At 40.8% G+C, this 24,541-nt stretch overlaps 1 protein-coding gene and 1 non-coding gene across 2 annotated transcripts in view; one reads left to right on the top strand and one right to left on the bottom strand.

Moving 5' to 3' along the window:
• The window catches only part of TMCC3 (transmembrane and coiled-coil domain family 3), a 373,454-nt gene that overhangs the window by 10,812 nt on the left and 338,101 nt on the right, over positions 1-24,541 (top strand). The gene's annotated exons all lie outside the window — the stretch shown is intronic.
• LOC116528047 lies at positions 3,616-3,752 on the bottom strand. Its single transcript, XR_004258826.1, has one exon. It is a non-coding gene; the product is annotated as a small nucleolar RNA SNORA51 (small nucleolar RNA).

The following is a 24,541-nucleotide window of genomic DNA, read 5'->3' as shown; positions in this document are numbered from 1 at the left end:
GAAAGTGCTCCATTCTCATCATTACACAGCAGATTACTTTTGCTTCTGTTTTCTCTGTCTGTTTCACATCCCTTCTCCTCCACACCTATTCCTATGCCTCTAGCTATGTTTAATGATAAGGATAGCTAATATTTACTCAGCCCTTACTCTAAGCTCCTTTCATGTAATTAACTCATCTAAGCCTCACAACAAACCTATTAAATAGATGCTGTTTTATTCCCATTTTCAAGTGAGGAAGCTAGATGCTGAATGCTAAGTAATTTTCCCAACATACCATGGCTAGTAAATGATGTAGCAGGGATTTTAAATGAGGCATTTTGGCACCAGAGTCTGTGCTCTTATATTTATGCTTAAAAAAAAAGAAGGATGGGATGGAAGTTTGGGAATTTAAAATTGAGAGCTTCTGCCCTAGAAAAACTGCTGGTAAACTTTCATGCATCCTCTGTCCCTGGCAGTGGGTGAGTACACCCAGCTGTGATTTAGGCTGAAAATCCCAGCGTACACACAAAATAGGAACTTTCAGTTCTTTTGCCAGAAGGCTTTCTAGTTTAATCATATTAATTCTGACAAGATTTCGGGCATTGTGCCTCCCTTGTAACCGAGGTGAAACAGTGTTGAAAAATACATGGGGCTTAAAAAAAAAAGATTAGAAAATCCAGCTGACTAGTTTCAAGTCTTGCCACCTCTTGCTTCTTTTGATCAGCTGCTCTGGTGGTAGAGACACATTCACCAAAGCATCAAGAAAATAAAATGTGAATACTGCAGATAATATGTAACTTTTTGAGTTTAGAATTGTGCATATCCTCAAGCTGAAGGAAAGAACTGAGGCTGTTTCATAGGTATTTCCATGCAGACTATAAATGTAATGTGGTAACACTCATCAAACACATATTTTAACATTGACTTCCTTCTTTGTGCTAGAAATCCACTGTGGGTAAGCAAGCTCTGTATGGCTCTGATCTTGCAGACTTTGCAGGCTCTGAGAAGAGAGTTAAGCAGTACTATGAATTGTGGCATATATGGTTGCAGAGGAAGAATCAGTTACTGGGGACTGTAGTGGGTGTTCCTAACCTAGTCTGAGGGATTCGTCAAAACCTTCCAGTATGATTGTAGCCAATGGCTTGTCATTTATGGCTTTTATTATGTTGAGGGTGTGTGCCTTCTGTCCCTAATTTATTGAGAGTTTTTGTCATAAAGAGATGTTGAATTTTATGAAATGCTTTTTCTGTATCTGTTGAGATATTCATGGTTTTTGTCCTTTATTCTGTTGATATAATGCATTTATTGATTTGTGTGTGTTGAACCATCCTTGCATCCCTGAGATATAAATCCCACTTAATTATGATGTATTATCTTTTTGATGTGTTGTTGGATTCAACTTGCTAGTATTTTGTTGAGAAATTTTTGCATTTATATTCATCAGTGATACTGGTCTGTAGTTTTATTTATTTTATTTTATTTTTGAGAAAGAGTTTTGCTATTGTTATCCAGGCTGGAGTGCAATGGCACCATCTTAGCTCACTACAACCTCTACCTCCTGGGTTCAAGTGATTCCCCTGCATCAGCCTCCTGAGTAGCTGGGATTACAGGCACCCGCCACCATGCCCAGCTAATTTTTTGTATTTTTAGTAGAGACAGAGTTTCACCATGTTGGCAAGGCTGGGCTTGACCTCCTGACATCAGGTGATCCACCTACCTCAGCCTCCCAAAGTGCTGGGATTACAGGCATAAGCCACCACGTCTAGCCTGTAGTTTTTTTTTTGTGTGTGTGTGTGCCCTTGTCTGCTTGTGGCATCAGGGTGATTCATTCCTCAAAGAATGAATCAGGAAGAATTTTCTCCTCTTTAATTTTTTTGAATACTTTGTGAAGAATAAGTGTTGTTCTTCTTTATAAGTCTTGTAGAATTCCGCAAGACAGTCATCTGGTCCTGGGCTTCTGTTTTAGGGTGATATTTTTTATTACTGATTCAGTTTCGTTGCTCATCATTGGTCTGTTCAGGTTTTCTGTCTATTTTTGGTTCATTCTTGGTAGGTTGTATGTTCAGGAATTTATCCATTTCCTCTCTTCTCATTCAGACCAAAATCTTGAAGAATGAATCCTCAGAAAGCCCATCAACTGCTACTCAAATGGCAACAAGCCTGTAAGCACAAGGTTTAGTGAGAGTGGAATTGATGCTAACAGTGAGTGTGGAGGATTTTGATCACAAATTGTAGATTGCTTTGTGAGGCTTTTTGAAGTCTGGCCCATATCCAGGCCTTTAAACCTAAGTAGTAGGGCAGGGGATCATCTAAAATTAGGTCTACTTGTTTTCCATGCACTTGAACGTTTTGTTGTTGTTAGACTAGATTTGCTTCAAAATTGACTTGAACTGTAGTGCAGTTGTTGGCATGTTTTATTAGTAATAATCAAAAGAATCACCACTTAATCATTGCTATCTGCAATGCATTGTGTTAATACATACACACATTTTGCATATACATATATATATTTCATTGACTCTTCAAAACCATCTTTTTCCTTTTTGCAGTAAGCAACATTTATTCGTTCATTTATCTATCATTCTTGGGCTGAGTTAGGGACTAGGACTGCCAAAATACATGGCCCCTGAACTCTGAGAACTCAGTTTACTGATGATCAGACTTTAAAACAAATAGTTACCATGCCGTGTGATGACTACATTAGCAAAAGCATATCTAAAATATAGCCTAGAATAAAAAATGATTAACTTTTCCAGACAGGAGAGAGGAGTTGTGGTGTCAGGGGAATTTAATTTTAAACAGGACATGATTTCTGAACACATTCTTTGAAGTTCCATTTTTTTTCCTCAAGCATTATCTAGCTACTCTGACCTTCTCCTGGTCTCTTCTGCTCAAATAGCATGTTTTCCTGTATATTACAGTTGCATTCTTTATTCTGCAGACAGTCCTATCTTGCTTTATTCACTGATAGTTTATGGGTCATGGCTGCCTCTTTTAATTTTAACTTTTAATTACATTATTTATTTTAATTTTTGTAGAGATAAAGTCTTGTTTAGTTGCCCAAGCTGGTCTGGAACTCCTGGCCTCTAGTGATCTTCTTGCCTTAGCTTCTCAAAGTGCTGAGATTACAGGTGTGAGCCACCACACCCGGCCTTCTTTTAACTACAATCAAAAAGTCTTTTGGCTGGGTACGGTGGCTCATGCCTGTAATTCCAGCACTTTGGGAGGCTGAGGCGGGCAGATCACAAGGTCAGGAGGTCAAGACCATCCTGGCCAACATGGTGAAACCCTGTCTCTAGTAAAATACAAAAAGTTAGCTGTGTGTGGTGGCTCGTGCCTGTAATCCCAGCTACTCAGGTGGCTGAGGCAGGGGAATCACTTGAACCCGGGAGGTGGAGGTTGCAGTGAGCCAAGATTGCGCCCCTGTACTCTAGCCTGGCAACAGAGCAAGACTCCATCTCCAAAAAAAGAAAAAAAATTTTTTTTTCTTTAGAGACAGGGTCTTGCTATGTTATCCAGGCTGGTCTCGAGCAGCTTTTTTAAATTAAAATTTAACAGCTTTCTTGAGGAATGATTTATATATTGTAAAATTGACTTGTTTTAAATGTATAATTCAGTGATTTTTTTTTCTCAATTCTGTGTTCCCCCATTCACAGTACAGACCAGGCATGGGGCCTGAACTTGAGCTGAGGTGTATATGGTTAGGTTTATTCCACCTCCTCTTTCTATAAAGTCAGTGTAAGAACACAGCCTATGGTAAGCACCAGGAGGCCAATTCAAATCACCACTAGAAGTAGTAGCATCACTTGCATTTTCTCCGATGGAGACTGGGGCTCAGGGAAATGAGGTTTTGGATCCACACACATCCAGCTAGTCACTGGCAGAACTGGAATTCAAATGAGTGTAATGGCTCATTAAAGCATATTTAAGTTTGCCAGAGGGAAATAAACCTATGGAGCTTTTGAGTAGAAGGGCACCTTTATTGCCTTGGAATCTAAGGACTAGTTATATTATGAAACTAGAAAGTATCATTCACAGAGGGTTTAGGTAAAAACACTGGGAAAGAGGACTGAATTATGTGTAGTTTGAAAAGTGAGTAAAATACTGTAACAGTTGAACCAACAATGAATGTGTGTAGTAAAGCCACAAATTAAAATATTTTCTTGCAATTTTAATAATGAATCATGATGGTTACTTAGATTCTAAACCATTATGCTTATTATTTAGCTTTCCAGGGCATTTACAAATGTTAATTTCCTGATAGCGAATGCTTTCTTATTCTCACCCCCAAGCAAGCTGTGACATGGAATAGTCCAACAGGCAGTTAATAAGAGCAAGGCTCCCCCTCTCTTTCCCATCCAAATTACAGGGTTTGAAATGGTCTGAAATTGAATTAGCTGACTGGTGCAACAGTAGCAAATGCTTTATAATTTGTGTTGCCTTCAGAAATGGCAAAAATTAGGCTGCTGCTAATAGACCAGAACTGTCTGGACTCTGATAGGCTTCCCTCCTGCCTTCAGTGAAGGGAGTACAGTGGCTCCTGCTATTGAGCTCTGAATTATGCTTTACCTGCTGCAGTTCTGATTTTTGACTATCAATGCTGGGAAAATGACAACAGTGCTCCAGATGGTTGTTGACAGAGTAAAGCTACCTATTCCCTTTGCTAAAAGGAAGACTCAGACACAGCCTGTGCAGAGGGTTCTGCTGGGCCAGTATGCTGGGCTCCTCTCTTTATGCATTCATCATCCCAGTAATGGAATTGAATGTGACGAAGCCCTTCCCCGCCTCTGTTTTTGGGCCAGAAAGCCACAGGAATAGTCTCAATCCAACATTGGGACATTCAAGTGGGGATAAGTAGATCGTAGAATATTTTAGAGGTCAATATCAAAGGAAATGTATTTGAGATGATTCTAAGTTCAGTATGTTATTTCATATTCAGCAAACTAAGGCTAGACAGAGTCAGTTTTCAGGAAGCAGCCTAACACCCCTACTTTGCCCTAAAATGGAGATTGACAAACTTTTTCTGTGAAGAGGCAGATAGGAAATAGCTTAGTCTTCATGGGCCACAGGGTCTCTTATTGCAATGACTGAACTCTGCCTTAAAATGTAAATGCAAGGGTAGACAACACATGAAATGAATGAATGTGGTTGTGTTACTTATGGACATTGAAATCTGGATTTCATCTCATTTTCACATGTCGTAAAATACTATTATTCTGATTTTTTTTCAATAATTTAAACATGTAAAAAACACTCTTAGCTTGTGGATCATACTAAAACAGGTCATGGGCTAGATTTGGCCGGTGGACTGTAATTTGCCACCCTCTGCCCTAAAGCATTAGAGATTCCTCTAATGTGTTCCAGGTGCACCTGCAGTTTGTTTTCCAGTACGTGAGCCATCCTTTTCCGCCAAAGCCTGTCTCCATATTCAGTAGGTTATGCAGAGCGACATGGCTAGAAAATGAGAAACTCAACTGAAACCAGGATATTCCAGTCTTCTGCCTTCATCGCTTGCTGCCTTGTCTATCTCTCCCTCACACACCTCTGCTTGATGCTCATGGTACCCTTTCTTGATGACATGGGATCTCATTTCTGTTCTTTGAGATCCTGGTAAGTTACATTAATCAGAAATGTAGACTTATACATTAAAATAAAAATGAAGCAATTAGCATTCAACAGAATGTTACAAAAGTTGGTAGTGAGGGCAAGGATATTGTTTCCTTTACAGAAATGGGTTTGGAAAGATCTGTTTGTTTTGTTTATTCATCTTCAGATAATTTATCATTACAGGTTATAAAATGAAATTAGTTGAGAGTATAACAAGCTGTGTGCTCTACTACAAATTTATTGAAGTTCTATTTGAATGGATTTTTTTTTATACGGTGAATAGTGGTTACTTGGGATGCAGAGGGCTCTCTGAACTGTGGACAGGTGCAGGAACTGCTCAGGCACACTATGGTTATTGGTTGGCTGGTTGCATGAATACCCTGTGAGGTGAGACCCAAGATCAGGTTAGAGTTCACCTGTGCTCAGAAATTTGGTGCTTAGATAATGGTTTAATGGATGTCATTGCACTGTGGCATCTAAACTGGCACATACAGGCTCGTGACTTATTTTTCTCATCTGTGAAATAGAGATGATTGACATGCACTTGACTTGTCAGAATCAAGTGAGACAGTTTATGTTTGCCAAGTCTGAGAGACTACACTCAGACTTGGCAAACATAAACTGTCTCACTTGATTCTGACAAGTGGGAATTCATGCTTCACAAGTTGGGCTGGTTATTGGGAGTGAGTGTGGCTTTCAGAAAATACAAATTCCCAGGCTCACCCCAAATTCAGAATTTGTATGATAGGACCTAGAAGTCTAAATTTTTTAGACTTTGGGAAACTCCGATATGTTCCATAAACCTCAGCAATGGAGTTAAGTAAACTAAATACTTCCTTGAATCCTAGCGTGCAGTATTCCACTGAAATTTCATACTATTTGTCTTCATGAACAATAAAGGTATAGGAAGAGGGAGGGCCAGGAAGGGCACAAAATATCTTCCCTTTATCTTCTTGGGGACGTCTGTTTCAGCAAGTAGAAGTAGAGCAAGAGCTGGTGTTTCATTGTCCCACCCATAATTGAACCCAAATTATGTTTTTCCTCCTTCAGCTCTCCCTCTGCAGCCCCAAGATTTATGGTGGTGGTTTCACCTTCTTCTGTGCATTGAAGCATATTTGTGAAAGAAAGCCTAGATTGTGCACATTGAAAATGTACAACAGATTGACAAAATCCTTTCCAGTTTTGCTACTCAAAACTCATCACTGAAAATGTCTTTTTGAGTTATTTCTGGAAATAACACAATTGTAGTGTTGGCACATATAGATCACAAACACAAAAAGAATCTCAGTAGTACTAAAAAGATAAATGTGAATTTCTCACATTTTATGCATTGCTGCTAATTTACATGTGAGTAATTGTAGATTTTAAGTGAATGAAAGCATCCACCTCCATACTAGAAGCCCAGATTGTTTACCACAGTAGAATTCAGTAGTATGCACATATACACAAATGCTCTCATATAGTATTCTGCAAATTCCTGATGTTTGAGAGCCACAACAAAGTATTCTTCTGTTTGCAAAATTCCTACCACAAATATTAAGTATTTACTGTTTTCCAGGTACCTTGTTAGCAATTTAAATAAGGCATAGTTCCACATTCCTTATCTCAGAAGTTCACAGGCTAGAAGGAAGATGATCACGAAATAAATCACTGTAGAAAAAATGAGCTTTAATATTAATCCTTTTTAAAATCAAATCATCTTTTCAAATGGTATTTATTATAAAAGTAGAGAATTTGGCCAGGCTCAGTGGCTCATGCCTGTAATCCCAGCACTTTTGGAGGCCGAGGCAGGCAGATCAAGAGGTCAAGAGATGGAGACCATCCTGGCCAACATGGTGAAACCCCGTCTCTACTAAAAATACAAATATTAGCCAGGCATGGTAGCATGCACATGTAGTCCCAGCCACTTGGTAGGCCGAGGCAGGAGAATCACTTGAAGCTGAGAGGCAGAGGTTGCAGTGAGCCAAGATTGTGCCACTGCACGCTAGCCTGGTGACAAAGCGAGACCTTAAAAAAAAAAAAAAACAAAAAAAAAACCAGAGAATTTTTCCAATGGAAAAATATGAGATCAAGATATTCACTCTGATCCTTTATACCATGTCCCTGTTTTTATTAACTTTACGGAGATAATCCTTTGAAAGTAAGTAGATACCTATAAATATGTGAGGGACTAGCAGGAGTATCTTGTCCATGTAGTAATGCAGTTGGATGTGTTCATACCTATTGTGTAGCATCCATTTCAAGCTTCAGCTATCTCTGGAAGATGACTTTGGTTTTTTTGAAATGAAGTCTGGCTCTGTAACCCAAGCTGTAGCACAATGGCGTGATCTTGGCTCACTGCAGCCTCCACTTCTTGGGTTCAAGCAGTTGTCTAGCCTCAACCTCCCAAGTAGCTGGGACTACAGGTGCACACCACCATGCCTGACTAATGTTTTTGTATTTTTAGTAGAGATGGGGTTTCATCATGTTGGCCAGGCTGGTCTTGAACTCTTGACCTCAAGTGATCCTCCTGTCTTATACTCCTGAAGTGCTGGGATTACAGGCGTGAGCTACCATGCCCAGCCTGGAAGATGTCTTTGGTTGCTGGGTCTCTACCCTGTGTCTCCACGTCTCCAGAGATAATTTTCAGTAAAGTCCTGAATACCACCACTTTCCTACTCTTAAATGTTTCTCAAACTCAATATATGAAAAATAGAGCTTATTCTTACTCCCAAACCTGATCTTTTCTTTTAGGCTTCTTATTTCAGGGACCCTGTTGCCATTTTTCCAGATGCAGAGGCTTCAAACTTTGAGATCATCTCTGACTCTTCCTTCCTCTTGACCCTAATCAGGAGCCAGATGCTATTGGGCCTTTGTCTTCATTCCTGTCCACTGGAGGTGATTTGGTTTGGCTCTGTGTCCCCACATAAATCTCATCTTGAATTGTAATCCCCAGGGGTTTTCCGCGTGATGTTCTTGTGATAGTTCTCACAAAATCTGATGGTTTAAAAGTGTTTGGCAGGTTCCCCTCTCTCTTCTGCTGCCATGTAAGACGTGCCTTGTTTCCCCTTCATCTTCTACCATGATTGTAAGCTTCCTGAGGCCTCCCCAGCCATGCAGAACTGAGTCAATTAAACACATTTTATAAACAATTGCAAAAAAAGTAATTTTGTTTATAAATTACCCAGTCTCAGGTAGTATCTTTAGAGGAATGTGAAAATGGATTAATACAGGCACCATCCTGCTATTAGATCTTTGTTTCTCAAAGTAGTGTCCAAGGACTCTTAAAAGGCTTCATGTAATATTCTTGGTGATTTGAGTGTTCCCCGTCTTAAGTTTTACATGTCCAGGATAATCTAATGAATTTTTTTTTTTTTTGAGACAGAGTTTTGCTCTGTCGCCCAGGCTGGAATGCAGTAGCATGATCTCGGCTCACCCCAACTTCCACCTCCTGGGTTCAAGTGATTCTCCTGCCTCAGCCTCCTGAGTAGCTGGGACTGCAGTGGGACTACAGGCATGTGCCACTATGCCTGGCTGATTTTTTTGTATTTTTAGTAGAGATGTGGTTTCACCATGTCGGCCAGGCTAGTCTTTAATTCCTGACCTCAGGTGATATGCCTGCCTCAGCCTCCAAAAGTGCTGGGATTACAGGTGTGAGCCACTGCACCCAGCCAACAAAATTAACAAGTATGTGTTTGAGGTCATCAAGATTTGTAGCTGTTGAGTGATTCTGCTGCAGACTTGAACGTTCACATTTGTGTTGTGTTTGTGTGCTGGCTCTAAGTTGGGCAAATCCTCCTCTGGGCTCTCATTGTGCCTTGCTTTATTCTTGTTGCAATTGTGTGAGTCTAGCTTTCCTAGTGGACTGTGAGTTTGGAAGACAGGGACCTTATCTGGTGTATTTCTGTGTCCCCAGAGCTTAGCGTTGGGCCTGGCACTTGGTGGTACTTAAACTTGTAGCTGTTGTACATCTCACATTTTGGAGTCTGCTTTTGCTCCCATACACATTCCCATGCATGGCTATAGTTAACTTTAATGTTTATGTAGTATTTAGTCATGTTGATAGATGACATTTGACTTAACCATCCTTTATTTTTAGATGTTTGGATTAGTTTCATTTGTTGGCTATTTTAAGTAGTAGTTAAAAACATCTTTGAACAAAATTATTTTCTCTCATCTAAATTGTTTTCTTGGGAATTTTTAAATGAAATTACTAGATCAGCCAGGGGCTGTGGCTCACACTTGTAATCCTGCACTTTGGGAGGTGAACGTGGGCAGATTGCTTACGTACAGGAGTTCAAAACCAGCTTGGGCAAAATAGCAAAACCTTGTCTCTACAAACAAAATTACAAAGTTAACTAGGTATGGTGGCTTGTGTGCCTGTTGTCCCAGCTACACAGGAGGCTGAGGTGGGAGGATGGCTTGCGCCCAGGAGGTTGAGGCTGCAGTAAGCCATGATCATGTCACTGCACTCCAGCCTGGGCAACAGAGTGAGACCCTGTCTGAAAACAAGGAATTACTAAGTCAGGCAGTTTTATTCCTCTTGTAATATGATTGTAGGATTTGGTGTTTATGAAGAGATCAGACTGAGTCATAACAGATGAACTCTTTCAGATGTGTTTCTTTCATTGGAATCAAAGTTGAAAGAGAAAGCGAAGATGGTTATTCTTCTGCCACCGCACCATCATTGGTCACCTGGGCCATTTCCCTTCCTGTGATTTTTCCATCTGCAGCCACAACTTCAGTGATGGAGGAAGTACATGTTATGTCAGCCAGAACCACGTTTCCAACATGCAGATCTAATCATGTTGCCGGTCAAGACACAGCGGTAGCTTTCTATCGCCCACAAGATCAAGTCCAGCCATGCTGTCAGGACCTACGGAGTCCTTTAGGGTGTGGCTTCTGCCTCCCTTTCAAGGCTTCTCTTTGGCTGCTGCCCAGAGGCACTCCCTGCTCACCCGGCAGGCACTATTTTCGGTTAGGAATGTACATGCTGTTCCCTCCATCTGAAAGGAACTCCTCAACTGCTTCCTGCCTGGCATCACCTCACTCACCCTTCAGGGCTCAGCTCCAAGTCCCAAGTACTGCCCTCCTCTCACCCCTAATAAGGTGATAACCTGCTCCATCCCATTCTTTCAGAATTTTTCCATCCTTCGTTAAAGATGTTGTCACCTATATTGAAGCTGTGTTAGTTTTTTCATCTTTTCGTTTAGATTATGAGCTCATTAAGGATGAGATTTTTTTTTTTTTTTTTTGAGACAATCTTGCTCTGTCACCTGGGTTGGAGTGCAGTGGTGCGACCTCGGCTCACTGCAACCTCCACCTCCGGGGTTCATGCCATTCTCCTGCCTCAGCCTCCTGAGTAGCTGGGACTACAGGCATGTGCCACCATGCCCAGCTAATTTTTTGTATTTTTAGTAGAGACGAGGTTTCACCATGTTGGCCAGGCTGGTCTCAAACTCCTGACTTCAAGTGATCCACCCGCCTCTGCCTCCCAAAGTGCGGGGATTACAGATGTGAGCCATCGCATCTGGCCCGGAACAGAAATTTTGTTGGTCATTTTGTGACTAGCATATAGTTCGTCCTCAATAAACATTTTCTGAATGAATAGCGTTTTGGTTTGCTCATATGTAAGTAAAGTACTTAAGGTAAGTCTACTTATTGATAAATTGAAAATCCTTTTATGGTATTTATGATGATTCTCAGTTGTTCAGAATATCAGTAAATGTATTAAACTCTCCCTTCTCCAACTATTTGACATGGGTTTTTAAAAAATATATTTTATTGCATTTTAGGTTTTGGAGTACATGTGAAGAACATGCAAGATTGCTGCATAGGTACAAACATGGCAATGTGGTTTGCTGCCTTTCTCCCCATCACCTATATCTGGCATTTGTCCCCATGTTATCCCTCCCTAACTCCCCACCCCCTACTGTCCCTCCCCTAGTTTCCCCCCACAGACACCAGTGTGTAACAGTTGTAATTTTGATTATTAACTGTAAACTCTAGACAATTAAAGAAATGTCAGCTGGGTATGGTGGCTCATGCCTGTAATCCCAGCACTCTGGGAGGTTGAGGTGGGAGGATCACTTGAGTCCAGGAGTTTGAACATGGGCAACATGCAAAACGCTGTCTCTACAAAAAATACAAAAATTAGCTGGGCGTGGTGGCATGTGCCTGTAGTACCAGCTACTTGGGGAGCTGAAGTGGGAAGAACACTAGAAGCTGGGAAGTCAAGGCTGCAGTGAGCCATGATCACGCCACTGCACTGCAACCTGGGCAACAGCCCAAGACCCTGTCTCAACAAAAAAGAAATGTTGGATAGGCATGGTGGATCATGCATATAGTTCCAGTGCTTTGGGAGGCCAAGGCAGGAGAATCACCTGGGTTCAGGAGTTTGAGACCAGCCACGGCAACATAGACCGTGTCTCTATAAGAAAATTTCAAATTAGCCAGACATGGTGGCGCACACCTGTAGTTCCAGCTACTCGAGGTGTGGTGGGAGGACCACTTGTTCCTGAGAGGTTGAGACTGCCATGAGCATGATTGCACCACTGCACTCCAGCCTCGGTGACAGAGACAGACCCTGTCTCAAAAAAAAAAAAAAAAGGTCTAGTTCACCACCATTTCCCTAGTGCTTAGTACTGTTGATACCTGGTACCCATTTAGCACACAATAACTATTTGTTGAATGAGTGGAAAGATTGAAAAAAGGCATTAGCACATGGCATATCACAAACCTTGACATTGGGAATTTACTGCATTTATGCATATGTACCTGTTGTATTTTATTCACCATTCTTCTATTCATGTGTCTGTTTAACTTGATGTTTTTCTTGATAACCCCTGTGGTCTCTTCTGTCTTCATTTCGTGACTCTGAAGGCCTATTTGAGTCCCACCATCTCCTGCCCATCTCTTTAATGGGACATGTCCTGGAATACAAACTTCAAGCCCAAAAGCTGATACCTTGGGGTAGTAAGCAAGGTAGTGCCTCTGTCCCCCAACAAGGAGGCCAGAGTGTCTAAGTCTGGCCCCTTCATTTACCTCCAATATGAAATCCAAATCGATCAACCTCCTGTTGTTCTGGGGAATAAATAACCCAATCACATCTGCATGACAGAGCTGATTTATAGGGAAGTGAGGTTACCTGTAGCCTGCCGCCAAAACCTGCAGATGTCATCTTGAGGGAAACGTGAAGTATTGGCAGAGAAATCCCCTGTCCTGTGTCGAGTCTTCTTGGGATATGTGCTTCATCCTTGGAATCCGGATGAGAATTTGCATGTTTCTGACCATAGCATGTTACAAGGAAGAATTCCATCCACTAATTTCTCCGGATTACTAGTCCTGTTAAACAACTTCGTAAGGGAATAAAAAACTGAGGTAGTAATTAGTAGAGGGAAAGGAGTAACATAGTTTCATGAGGGGAAAATAATTGTCCTCAACTATAATTTGGAGCAATGGGAGACAGAAGAAGACTTAAAAAACAAATACCAAAGCAACCTGGAATGGTGGCAAAAGTCCTGCTATTTGGTTCATTAAAAAAGGTGTTATAAATTCTCAATGACCTACTCCCAGGCTTAGGACTCCTATTAAAACCCTGCTGTGCGATAGCTGAAATCTTAATTGAAAATAGAACAGATTGAGCCAACACTGTATTTATTAAAGCTATTATCAATGCTCACTGCTCTCAAATGGATTCTTCTTATGATGCTGGAAGTACTACAGGAAGCTTTGCAGTCCAGAGCATCATTTAGCTTTAGCTGCAGGGCTACTGGAAACCACAGTGCCTGGCAGCACAGAGCAGGGGCTGGGGTGTCTGAGTGGCAGGGACTGACATGGTGTGCCAGAAGGAGGGTTGCACCCTTGTGGTAGATGGCACAAAATGAGGCTGACTCCCATGTCAGGACACATACATGAGCAGCCACAGCAGCAAATGAATGGTGCCTTGCACATAGAAGAAAGCCAAATGGTGGATGAGAGGGCACCAGGGAGGGCAGAGGAAGGCCGGGGCTTGTATCTGTTAAAGATGTTGTGTTTCTGTAGCTCTGTATCCAAGGCTGTTGAAGTATCCTTGGCTCTTAATTTCAGGAGAAGCTGATTCTTTTTTGTTTATTTTTTTATTGTGGGTTTAAAAAATTGATACATAATATTTTACATACTTAGGGGGTACATGTCATATTTTGTTACATGCATAGAATATGTAATGATCAAGTCAGGGTACCCTTCACCTTGAGTTTTTATCATTTCTGTGTGTTGGGTATGTTTCAGGTTTTTGCTTCTAGTTATTTTGAAATACTGCAATACATCGTTGTTAACTATGGTCACCGTACTCTTTTTTTTTTTTTTTTTTTAAGGTGGAGTCTCGTTCTGCTGCCAGGCTGGAGTGCAGTGGCACGATCTCAGCTCACTGTAACCTCTGCCTCCTGGTTCAAGCGATTCTCCTGCCTCAGCCTCCCAAGTACAGGTGCCCGCCACCATGCTCAGCTAATTTTTGTATCTTTAGTAGAGATGGGATTTCACATGTTGGCCAGGATGGTCTCTATCTCTTGACCTTGTGATCTACCTGCCTCGGCCTGCAAAGTGCTGGAATTACAGGTGTGAGCCACCGCACCTGGCCCTATTCTGCTCTTGAATATTAGAACTTATGCCTTCTATCTAATTCTAGGTTTGTACCCATTAACCAACCTCTCTTCATCCACCTCTCCCTTCCCAGCCTCTAGTATCTATCATTCTACTTTCTATTTCCTTGACATCAGCTATTTTTTAGCTTCCACATATGAGTGAGGACATATTTGTCTTTCTGTGCCTGGCTTGGTTCACATAACATAATGAACTCTACTCCCATCCGTGTTGCTGCAAATGGCAGAATTTCATTTCTTATGGCCAAACAGTATTCCATTATGTACATATACTATATTTGCTTTCTTTTTTCCAAGGAAGTTTTTAATTTTTTTTTTTTAATTAAGGCTAACCAAGTGCATCCATTGGTCAATGGCACATTTGATTTCAGCAACTATTTGGAATGTCCTAATTATAGGAAATGCCCATCTAATTGATATATTTAAATAATACAATCAATTTTCAGGGTGAATAAACTATGATAGTTTCTGAATAGTTTACATGTTACCTGAAAAATCAGAAAACACAAACTTAAGAATGATTAATTTGAAAGTTCTTGCCTAAAGGCATCACTGACTTAAAAAAACATTCAAAATCAAATACCAGAAGACATAAAGCCTCTTCGTGTATATTTTCATATATGCAATAAATGCATTAAATATACTAACTTTATTAAACATAGTACACTGTACTTGACTTATGGTTAAATATTTTACACACAGCTTGACCAAGTCATTAAAAAAGTATCTCTAATCTTAGCATGACCACAGCTCTTTCTGATGTAAAACACAGATGTGCATAGAGTAGTTGCACCACCATTTACAAAGACTATCAGTTGACATTTTCTGCTTCTGAAATATAAACTCTTTTAAACATAAATTACTTTAAAAATCCATTTACTCAAATAGTTTTTGGTATGATTGCAGTTATCTTGCAGGGCTCTATTTTGAAAATTTGTAATATTACATGACCTTTCTTTCTCTGGTTGATGGCCAGTGCTCCTCACATTATATTGAAAATGCTTTTCACATGTACATGCTAGGCTCTTACATGAGTTATTCTGCATACTCCTAGATTTGTTCATGTGAACAATATACTTGAAATGGGCAGGGGCATATATGAAAATCATTGCCTTATGGCCATGCTGCTGCTTCCTGTAGACATGTTTCACACATCTTAACTTTTAAAGCCTGGGGCTTAGGGAGGGGCCAAGGCAGGGAGACACCCTGAGAAGAAGAAATATTATTTCTTCCACCGGAGCCACTTTCTCACTTGCAAGTTGCAATGTAAGGGATTTCATTTTATGTAATTCTGAAGACATGCAATGTATGCTGAATATATGCATACAGTAAGTATGCACAATTGCATTATTAATAAATCTGATTATTATAAAGCTTTAAAGGAAAGCTTTCTTCTGGTAATAGACCTCACTTTGTAAGTAGGATCTAAGTGAAAATGAGACAGTAATATCTTGTTCCAATCTTAAAGCTCCCAAATAACTGGGATACCAGTACTCTGTCCCTTTTTCTTAAACACCCAGACTTTCTTTTAATACTGGGATCTTGGCTCAGTGGTCTGATAAGTAGCTTCTTATACAGCCTGAAGAACCATGAGCCAAATAAATCTCTTTTCTTTATAGATTACCCAGCCTAAGGTATAGACACACAAATGGACTAAGACAACCTCCTTTTTAAAATTTATTCCTAGATATTCTATTTTTTGTAGCTATTGTAAATGGGATTGCCTTTTTGATTTCTTTCCCAGCAAGTTCATTATTGGTGTATAGAAATGCTACTGATTTTTGTATGTTGATTTTGTACATGAAGCTTTATTGAATTTATCAGATCTAAGAGTTTTTTGGTGGAGTCTTTAGGTTTTTCTAGCTATAAGATCATATTATCGGCAAAGAGAGACACTTTGATGTCTTCTTTTCTGATGTGGATGCCTTTTGTTTATTTCTCTTGCCTGATTGCTCTGGCCGGGACTTCAGTACTTTGTTGAATAGGAGTGGTGAAAGTAGGCATCGTTGTCTTATTCTAGTTCTTAGAAGAAAGACATTCACCTTTTCCCCATTCAGTATGATGCTACCTGTGGGGTTGTCATATATGGCCTTTGTTACGTTGAAGTATGTTCCTTCTAGGCCTAGTTTGTTGATAATTTTTTTTTTTGTTTTTGAGATGGAGTTTCACTCTTTTCACCCAGGCTGGAGTGCAATGGCGTGATCTCTGCTCACTGCAACCTCCGCTTCTTGGGTTCAAGTGATTCTCCTACCTCAGCCTCCCAAGTAGCTGGGATCATAGGCATGTGCCACCACGCCCAGCTAATTTTTGTATTTTTAGTAGAGATGGGGTTTTACCATGTTGGCCAGGCTAGTCTCAAACTCCTGACCTCAGACGATCTGCCTGCCTTGGCCTCCTGAAGTGCTGGGATTACAGGTGTGAGCCATTGTGCATGGCTGAGAATTTTTTTTATCATGGAAGGATACTGAATTTTATCAAATGCTTTTTCTGTGTGTGTTGAAATGCTCATGTGGTTTTTGTCCTTTATTCTATTTATATGATATATCACGTTTACTGAGTTGCATATGTTGAACCATAGTTGCATCCCTGGGGTAAATCGCAGTCAAGCTGTCCTCGGCCCCAACCCCAGTGGCGTGTGTAGGAACTGGCTGTGGTAGGCAGGGGTAGGGTGAACCTTATAGGCCGCTAGGGAAATGCCCAGGTGCAGGCAGCAGCCCATGTGCTGTGGCCCTGCTACTGGGGAGGGCAGGGTTGTTTTCAGTGGGAACAGCCATAGGCAGGGATCTGAGGGACATGTACTTCACTAGCTTTGGCCCATAGCTAGCTGCTTGTCTAGCTGTGGTCCATGCAATTGTTCTGGGGCATGTGAAAATGTGCAGGTGCCCGTCTGCTGGGGTTGAAGACTGGGAGAAGTTGTTTCTAATGGCTGCCTTCTTGGCCCCTGCAACGGGTGGCTGAGGGGGAGAAATGTCAGTGGGACTCCAGGAATGTGGAGATGCAGGGGCTATTGGGGCCGGGGGCAGGATGCAGTCTGGTGGGGGCTGGGCTTTCAAAGTGGCGCTGTGCTGTAGGTGCTTAGGACTTGGGGTTTGTGGGATGCAGCCTGAGTTCCCTGTCTGGAGCAATGTCTCTGGTTGCACAGTCTCCAGGCAGCGCCTTAGGTTAGTCTCCGGGGCCCCCAGAGTGGAGGGGCTCTTCTGTGGCTAAGATTGCAGGAGTCTGTGGTGGGAACATGGCCCTTATCCTTTCTCTGCACGGGGGAGCCTGTCCTGGATCCCAGCCCACCCTGGCAGAGTAGGCTGCCTCACTTCCCTCTCCTTCCCTGCTTTAGGTGTTTTCTGTTGAATTCCAGTGTTCTGTCTTACACGATCTATTTGAAATGTGACTGTCTACTCACTATTTTGGTTCTTCTTGTGGAAGAATTTGTAGGAGATGCCTCTCATCAACCATCTGGAAGTCCCTTGGGTTGATACTTAATTGCCTGTAGAAGCTCATGTATGTGTTTTCAGGGACCCCAGTCCCTTGCCATCTTACACAGCGAAGAAGAGAGAGGTGGAGGCTATTCAGAAGGATTGATGGGGGAAAAACACCTTTAGAATGAATGGGTGATTGTTGTTTGGGTCTGCATGAATTTAGGATTCTCCAGCTACTCAGAAGAGAGAAAGTGTTCAGTTTGGTTGTTTTGCTCCCCCACCTCCCAGTAAAGAGGACTGGAAACACATTTTGGCTGAGAGATAAGCAGATTACGCTTAAGAGGGAAGAGCAGTGATATGGGAAGAAAGAGAGTGGCTGGGGTGCTGTGGGATCAGTCATGCTGGTCATTTGTTTTGTGATTTCATGGAGAATGTGGTTTAGGGGAAAGACCAGGGGATTGGCAGGCATAGGTCCTGGGCTCTAGTTCTGGATCTGCCATAAATTCATTGTCATCAGAATTGAATCTTATTTTTGAGACAGGATCTTGCTCTGTTGCCCAGGCTGGATTGCAGTGGTGTGGTCTTGGCTCACTGCGACCTTTGCCTCCTGGGTTTAAGCGATTCTCCTGCTTCAGCCTCCTGAGTGGCTGGGATTACAGGCATGCACCACCATTCCCAGCTAATTTTTGTATTTTAGTACAGATGAGGTTTCACCATGTTGGCCAGGGTGGTCTTGGACTCCTGGCCTCGTGTGATCCTTACACCTTGGCCTCTCAGAGTGCTAGGATTGTAGGCGTGAGCCAACGTGCCCAGCCCAGAATTGAATCTTGACCATTCACTTGGCTATAGGGTCGTTGGCTGGTTTAGCACACAGTTGGTTTCCACACATGGGTTTGACATGGAGTTTTCCTCAATCTGAAGCAAAGGCAGAAGGAAAATGGTGATGTGTTTGGTTTTTCATGAAGCTAAGTGTATTCAATTTAATGGACTCTCCTTTATTCTAATATTAGATATGCTTACTTTTAATGTTAAATTCCTTTAGTAAGTGATGGTGAAAGTAGATGATGGTTGAATTGTTTTTATTTTTTTAATGACTTTATTTGCAACATAAAAAGTTGACAGCATTGTTTTAATTCTTTAAATTTGTTTTGAAATTTTAATGGTACACAAAATCCATAACTCTCACACCAGATAATCTTTAAAGTTCCTTCCAATTCTAACAGTTGGGGAACCTTTTCTCACCACCTGTGAATGTGAGGTGAGAAGTACAAGTGTCAGTTTATGTTTGCATCTTAGAACAAGCTGTGTTTTTGCCTGGAAAGATCATAGTGCCAGTATGTAAGGATTTTATGAGTGCCTTATTTTCTTCAACTGAAACAAAAATCGAAGCATTCCCTTAAATCTTAATTTGACCAAAGATTAAAATGGAAATAGTGGAAAAAATTCACTGTTATACATTGCTGATGGGAGTGTAAATTGGTACAGGGCTCAGCAAAGTTATTCCATAAAGGACCAGATTGTAAATATTTTTAGCTTTGTGTGCCTCATAAGGTCTCTGCCATGTGTTCTTCCTTCTCCCTCTCCTTTTTCTTCTTTTCTGTTTTAAAAACAACTCAGCCAGGTGTGGTGGCTCACGCCTGTAATCCCAGCACTTTGGGAGGCTGAGGCGGGTGGATTTCCTGAGCTCAGGAGTTCAAGACCAGCCTGGACAACACAGTGAAACCACCTCTCTACTAAAAAATACAAAAAATTAGCTGGGCGTGGCAGTGTGCGCCTGTAGTCCCAGCTACTTGGTAGGCTGAGGCAGGAAAATGGCAAGAATCCGGGAGGCGGAGGTTGCAGCGAGCCGAGATCATGCCACTGCACTCCAGCCTGGGTGGCAGAGTGAGACTCCGTCTCAAAAAAAAAAAAAAAAAAAACAGCTCTTGGCTGGGCACAGTGGCTCACACCTGTAATCCCAGCACTTTGAGAGACCAAGGCAGGCAGATCATGAGATCAAGAGATCGAGACCATCCCAGCTAACATGGTGAAACCCCGTCTGTACTAAAAATATAAAAATTAGCTGGGCATGGTGGCATGTACCTGTAGTCCCAGCTACTAAGGAGGCTGAGGTGGCAGAATTGCTTGAACCTGGGAGGCGGAGGTTGCAGTGAGACGAGATTGCGCCACTGCATTCCAAACTGGCAACAGAGCGAGACTCCATCTCAAAACAGCAACAACAACAACAACAAAACCCCAACTCTTCAAAAACGTAAAAATATCCTTAGCTCGTGTGCTGGATTTGACCTGAGGGATATAGTTTGCAGTCTAGTGTCTCTGGAAGTTGGTTTGGCTGTATCTAAGTTAGAAATACATGGTTGTGCAGAGTGAATATGTAGCAATTTATCCTACAGATATTCTTGCACCTGTGCAAAATGCCCTATGTACAAAGGCACTCATGGTAACATTGTTTAAAAGAGCAAAATACTATACCCAAAGAATTATAAATCGTTCTATTATAAAGATACATGCACATGTATGTTCATTGTGACACTGTTTACAATAGCAAAGACCTGGAACCAACCCAAATGCCCATTGATGATAGACTGGACAAGGTAAATGTGGAACATATATACCATGGAATACCATGCAGCCGTGAAAAACAATGAGTGTGTATCCTTTGTAGGGACATGGATGAATCTGGAAACCATCATTCTCAGCAGACTGACATAAGAACAGAAAATCAAACACTGTGTGTTCTCACTCATAGGTGGGTGTTGAACAATGAGAACACATGGACACAGGGAGAGGAGCATCACACACTAAAGTCTGTTGTGGGGAGCTAGAGGAGGGACAGTGGGAGGTGGGGAAGTTGGGGAGAGATAACATGGGGAGAAATGCCAGGTATATCTGAGGGGGGATGGAGGCAATAAACCACATTGCCATGTATGTACATATGCAACAATCCTGCATGATCTGCACATGTACCCCAGAACCTAAAGTACAATTAAAAAAATTGAATTTAAAAAAAGAGCAAAATACTAAAACATCATAAATATTCATTAGTTTTTAGGCACTGGTTAAGTAATAGGATATCTATACAACAGAATATGATATAGTCTTTGAAAAGTCTGAGACTACTCTTTATGGAATAATATCTGTGATAATATTAGGATGGGAGAAAAGCAAGGTACAAAATAATGTTTTTAGGATAATACCATTTATAGTCTAAAAAGAATAAGCCAAGTGCATTGGCTCATGCCTGTAATCCTAGCACTTTGGGAGGCCATGGCAGGTGGATCACTTGAGGTCAGGCGTTCGAGACCAGTCTGGCCAACATGGTGAAACCCCATCTCTACTGAAAATACAAAAATTAGCCAGGCATGGTGGCGCATGCCTGTAATCCCAGCTACTCAGGAGGCTGAGGCAGGAGAATTGCTTGAACCTGGGAGGCGGAGGTTGCAGTAAGCGGAGGTCGCGCCATTGCACCCTAGCCCACGTGTGCACTTGCACTTACTGTATGTACTGAGCATGTGGTAACTATGGTTGTCGCTGAGAAGAGCAAGTGAGTGAGTGGCTTAGGGGTAGGAATGACAGGAAAACTTTAGCCCTTATATTATTTTGTAGCTTGTGAATTTAGGGCATGTACATGTATCAACTATTCAAAAAATAAGTTGAATTTTTTAAAAACCTGAAAATTGGGGGCTGGGTGCGGTGGCTGTATAATACCAGCACTTTGGAAGGCCGAGGTGGGCAGATCACAAGGCCAAGAGGTTGAGACCATCCTGGTCAATGTGGTGAAACTCCGTCTCTACTAAAAATACAAAAATTAGCCGTGCTTGGTGGTATGTGCTTGTAATCCCAGCTACTCAGGAGGCTGAGGCAGGAGAATCACTTGAACCTGGGAGGTGGAGGTCGCAGTGAGCTGAGATTGTGCCACTGTACCAGCATGAGCAGCAGAGTGAGACTTGGTCTCAAAAAAAAAAAAAAAAAGAAAAAAAAAGAAAAAACGGTAATAATATTAGCATTTCAAAGGACTGACTTCCCTTCCTTGTTAAATCATTTGACTTCATCTTTTGGGATTTTTGTCCTTTTACCATGGGGTCATGGGTTGCTATTCCAATTTTACTAATGAGCTCATTCAATTTCCAAATATGAGATAATTCTCCTGTTCTATGACTGCTATTACACTGAAGTAGAAGAACTATCCAAATCATATGAATAAAACACCGGATAAAGCACATGAAAAGTTCAAAAAGAAATGCTCATAAAAGAGTAATTCAGGATGTATATGTAACATTTTACCCTAGGAATATGAATTTTTTTAAAGGAAATCTGTAACTAGACTCTTTGGTCAGTTTAAATTAAGATAAACTTTATGATGATCACAGTAGATTCCTAAATTACATTTGACCAGTCAGTACCTATTCTTAATTTAAAAAATATAATTCTTATAAAAATAAGATTTTTTTACATGATTTATATATATTATAAACCAAAAAATAAATTTTTTATGTCTGTGCACCCACATGTATGTATCTCTTAACTTAATAGTGAAACACTAGAGATTCCCTTTAAAATAAAATAAAAAACCAAGATGATATTTATTACTGTTCTGGAATTGCTTGTCAATATAATAAAGTATGAAATATGTAAAATACAGCTGATAGTAGAAAGTAAAAAATTTTTTAAAAATAAGCAACATAATTACATACCAATAAAAAAGAAACAAATGTATGGTAACACTCCTAAACTTACTGACAACTCAGTAAAGTTGTGGGTTTATACATGAAGAATAGTAGCTTTATTATATATCAGCAACAATCTGTTAGATATAACAGAGAAAATGCTTCTATTTATAATAACAGCAAAAAGCATAAAACCTTTAGAAAAACTCTCACAGCACATTGCTGGACTAAGTAAACAATGGAATTTACTAGGAGGTTTTTAAAAAATTTTGAACAAACGAGGTATCAGGTTTGTGGTTATTAGAATGTTGAATATTTTACGTGTATTATTTTTCTCCATATTATTTTATAAATTTTATGTTAAGCCCATGTAGTTCTGCAGAAAAAGTTCATTGCTACAATCTCACTGGGAATTCAGTTTGGTAATGTGTGAGGGAAGCCTTGAAAGAGTCTCTGTCCTTTAGGCTGTGAGGGACAGAAAACCTGGTTAAAAATGGTTTACGCAGACAGAGGTTTAGCTTTATCATCTCACTGTCCAGAGGTGGAGTGTTTCCAGGAAATTGAGCAGCTCAAAAACATTATAAAAGACATGTGTCTTTCGTCTTCGTTCTCCGCTATCCTGAGTATATCAGCCTGTTCCCATGACTTATGTCCTCATAGTCAGGATGGCTGCATCAGTTCTGGGTATCACATCTTTATACACTCATGTCTAGAGTTGAGAAAAGGAACCATTTCTTCTTGCATGGGTATTTGTAAAGAAAACCTTTTCCAAACATTCCCAAAAGACCTCTTCTCATGTCTCACTGGTCAGAATTACATTAAATGGCCTCTAGTAAAACCGGCGGTGGGCTAGATTTAGCTGGCAGCTTAGACTGTCAGGATTCTCCTTTCTCTTCTTTGCTGGGGAGAGGCTCTTCACTCTGATTACACCGTAGAACCTCGAGTGAACAATGGGACAAAATGTGTCTCTGCCAGCAAAGAAGACGTGTGTGTGTGTGTAGGGGGATTGGTTTGACTAGCAGTCTATACTCTTTGAATCAAGATTTTCAGTTCAGTTCTAGAAGTTTATTTTAAAGAAATAATCACAGAGTTGAATGTAGCTTTCTGTGCTCGAATGAACAATAATACAGTAACGAACAAATAACTTCATTAATTACAGAAACTACAGAAATATATGGCACAAATTTATGGCACAAATTATTGTACATCCATGATAAATAGAATATTTAAACCATTAAAATTACATTTTTAGACACTAATGGCATAAGAACAGTTCTATTGGTTGTTTTTGGTGGGGGGAGAAAGATATGGAATTAAAACTAAGTGAATTTCATTTTCATTAAGTTACACTAATATACTGAAGATTGGCGGGGGGGCGGGATCCCACCAGAATATTGGTTTTATTCTAGTGCTAAATTATGGGTGATTTTCATCTTTTCTGTATTTTTTGACTTTCTCCAATTAGTTAAGATCAGAATAATTAATAGCACTAAAGTCACATACATTACTTGTATCAGTTAGATTTTGCCATGTAACAAACTATCCTAAATGTGGTGACGTAACTATTTAGCCCATAGTTCCACAGGCAAGCAGTGTGGGCTGGGCCCGTGTGGGCAGTTGTCCTCTTGGCTGGGCTGACTCACCTCTATGCCACATGCGTTCTTGCTCTCCAGCAGCTAGCCTTCACTTGTTCTCATGGCTGTGAGGCAGGGTTCTGAGAGGAAGCAGAAGAGAGCAGAGCCTCATGGGCTTGGCTCAGAACTGGCACATTACCAACTCTGCCACATTCTGTTGGCTAAAGCAATCCACGTGGCCAACCCAGCTTCAAGGTTTGGTAAACAAACTCTCTCCCTTGATGAAAGAAGTCACATAATCACACTGAATAAAGGGTGTGGATACAAGGAAGTGGGTTGGAGGATTTGGGGCCATTTTTTGCAAGCAATCTATCACTTCATCTTAAAAAGAAAGAAAACAGCAAGAGCCTTACCCAAAGATTAAACAAATAAAATGTGAATTGAAAGGTATATGTTTAGGTGATAAGAACTTTTTTATTTTTTGGGACAGAATTTCACTTTGTCTCAAAATCATATAGTTCACTGCAGCCCAAAACTCCTGGGCTCAAGTGGATTCTCCCACCTCAGCTTCCCCTCCTGCCTCAGCTTCCTCTCTTGCCTCAGCCTCCTGAGTAGCTGGAGCCACAAGCATATGCTACCACACTTAGCTCATTTTTAATTTTAGTTTTTTTTTTTTTTTTTTT

This window comes from Sapajus apella, unplaced genomic scaffold (genome assembly GCF_009761245.1).
Source record: "Sapajus apella isolate SASKATOON/1434 unplaced genomic scaffold, GSC_monkey_1.0 scaffold2, whole genome shotgun sequence".
Classification (NCBI taxonomy): domain Eukaryota; kingdom Metazoa; phylum Chordata; class Mammalia; order Primates; family Cebidae; genus Sapajus; species Sapajus apella.
This window is presented reverse-complemented; position numbering and strand designations above follow the sequence as displayed.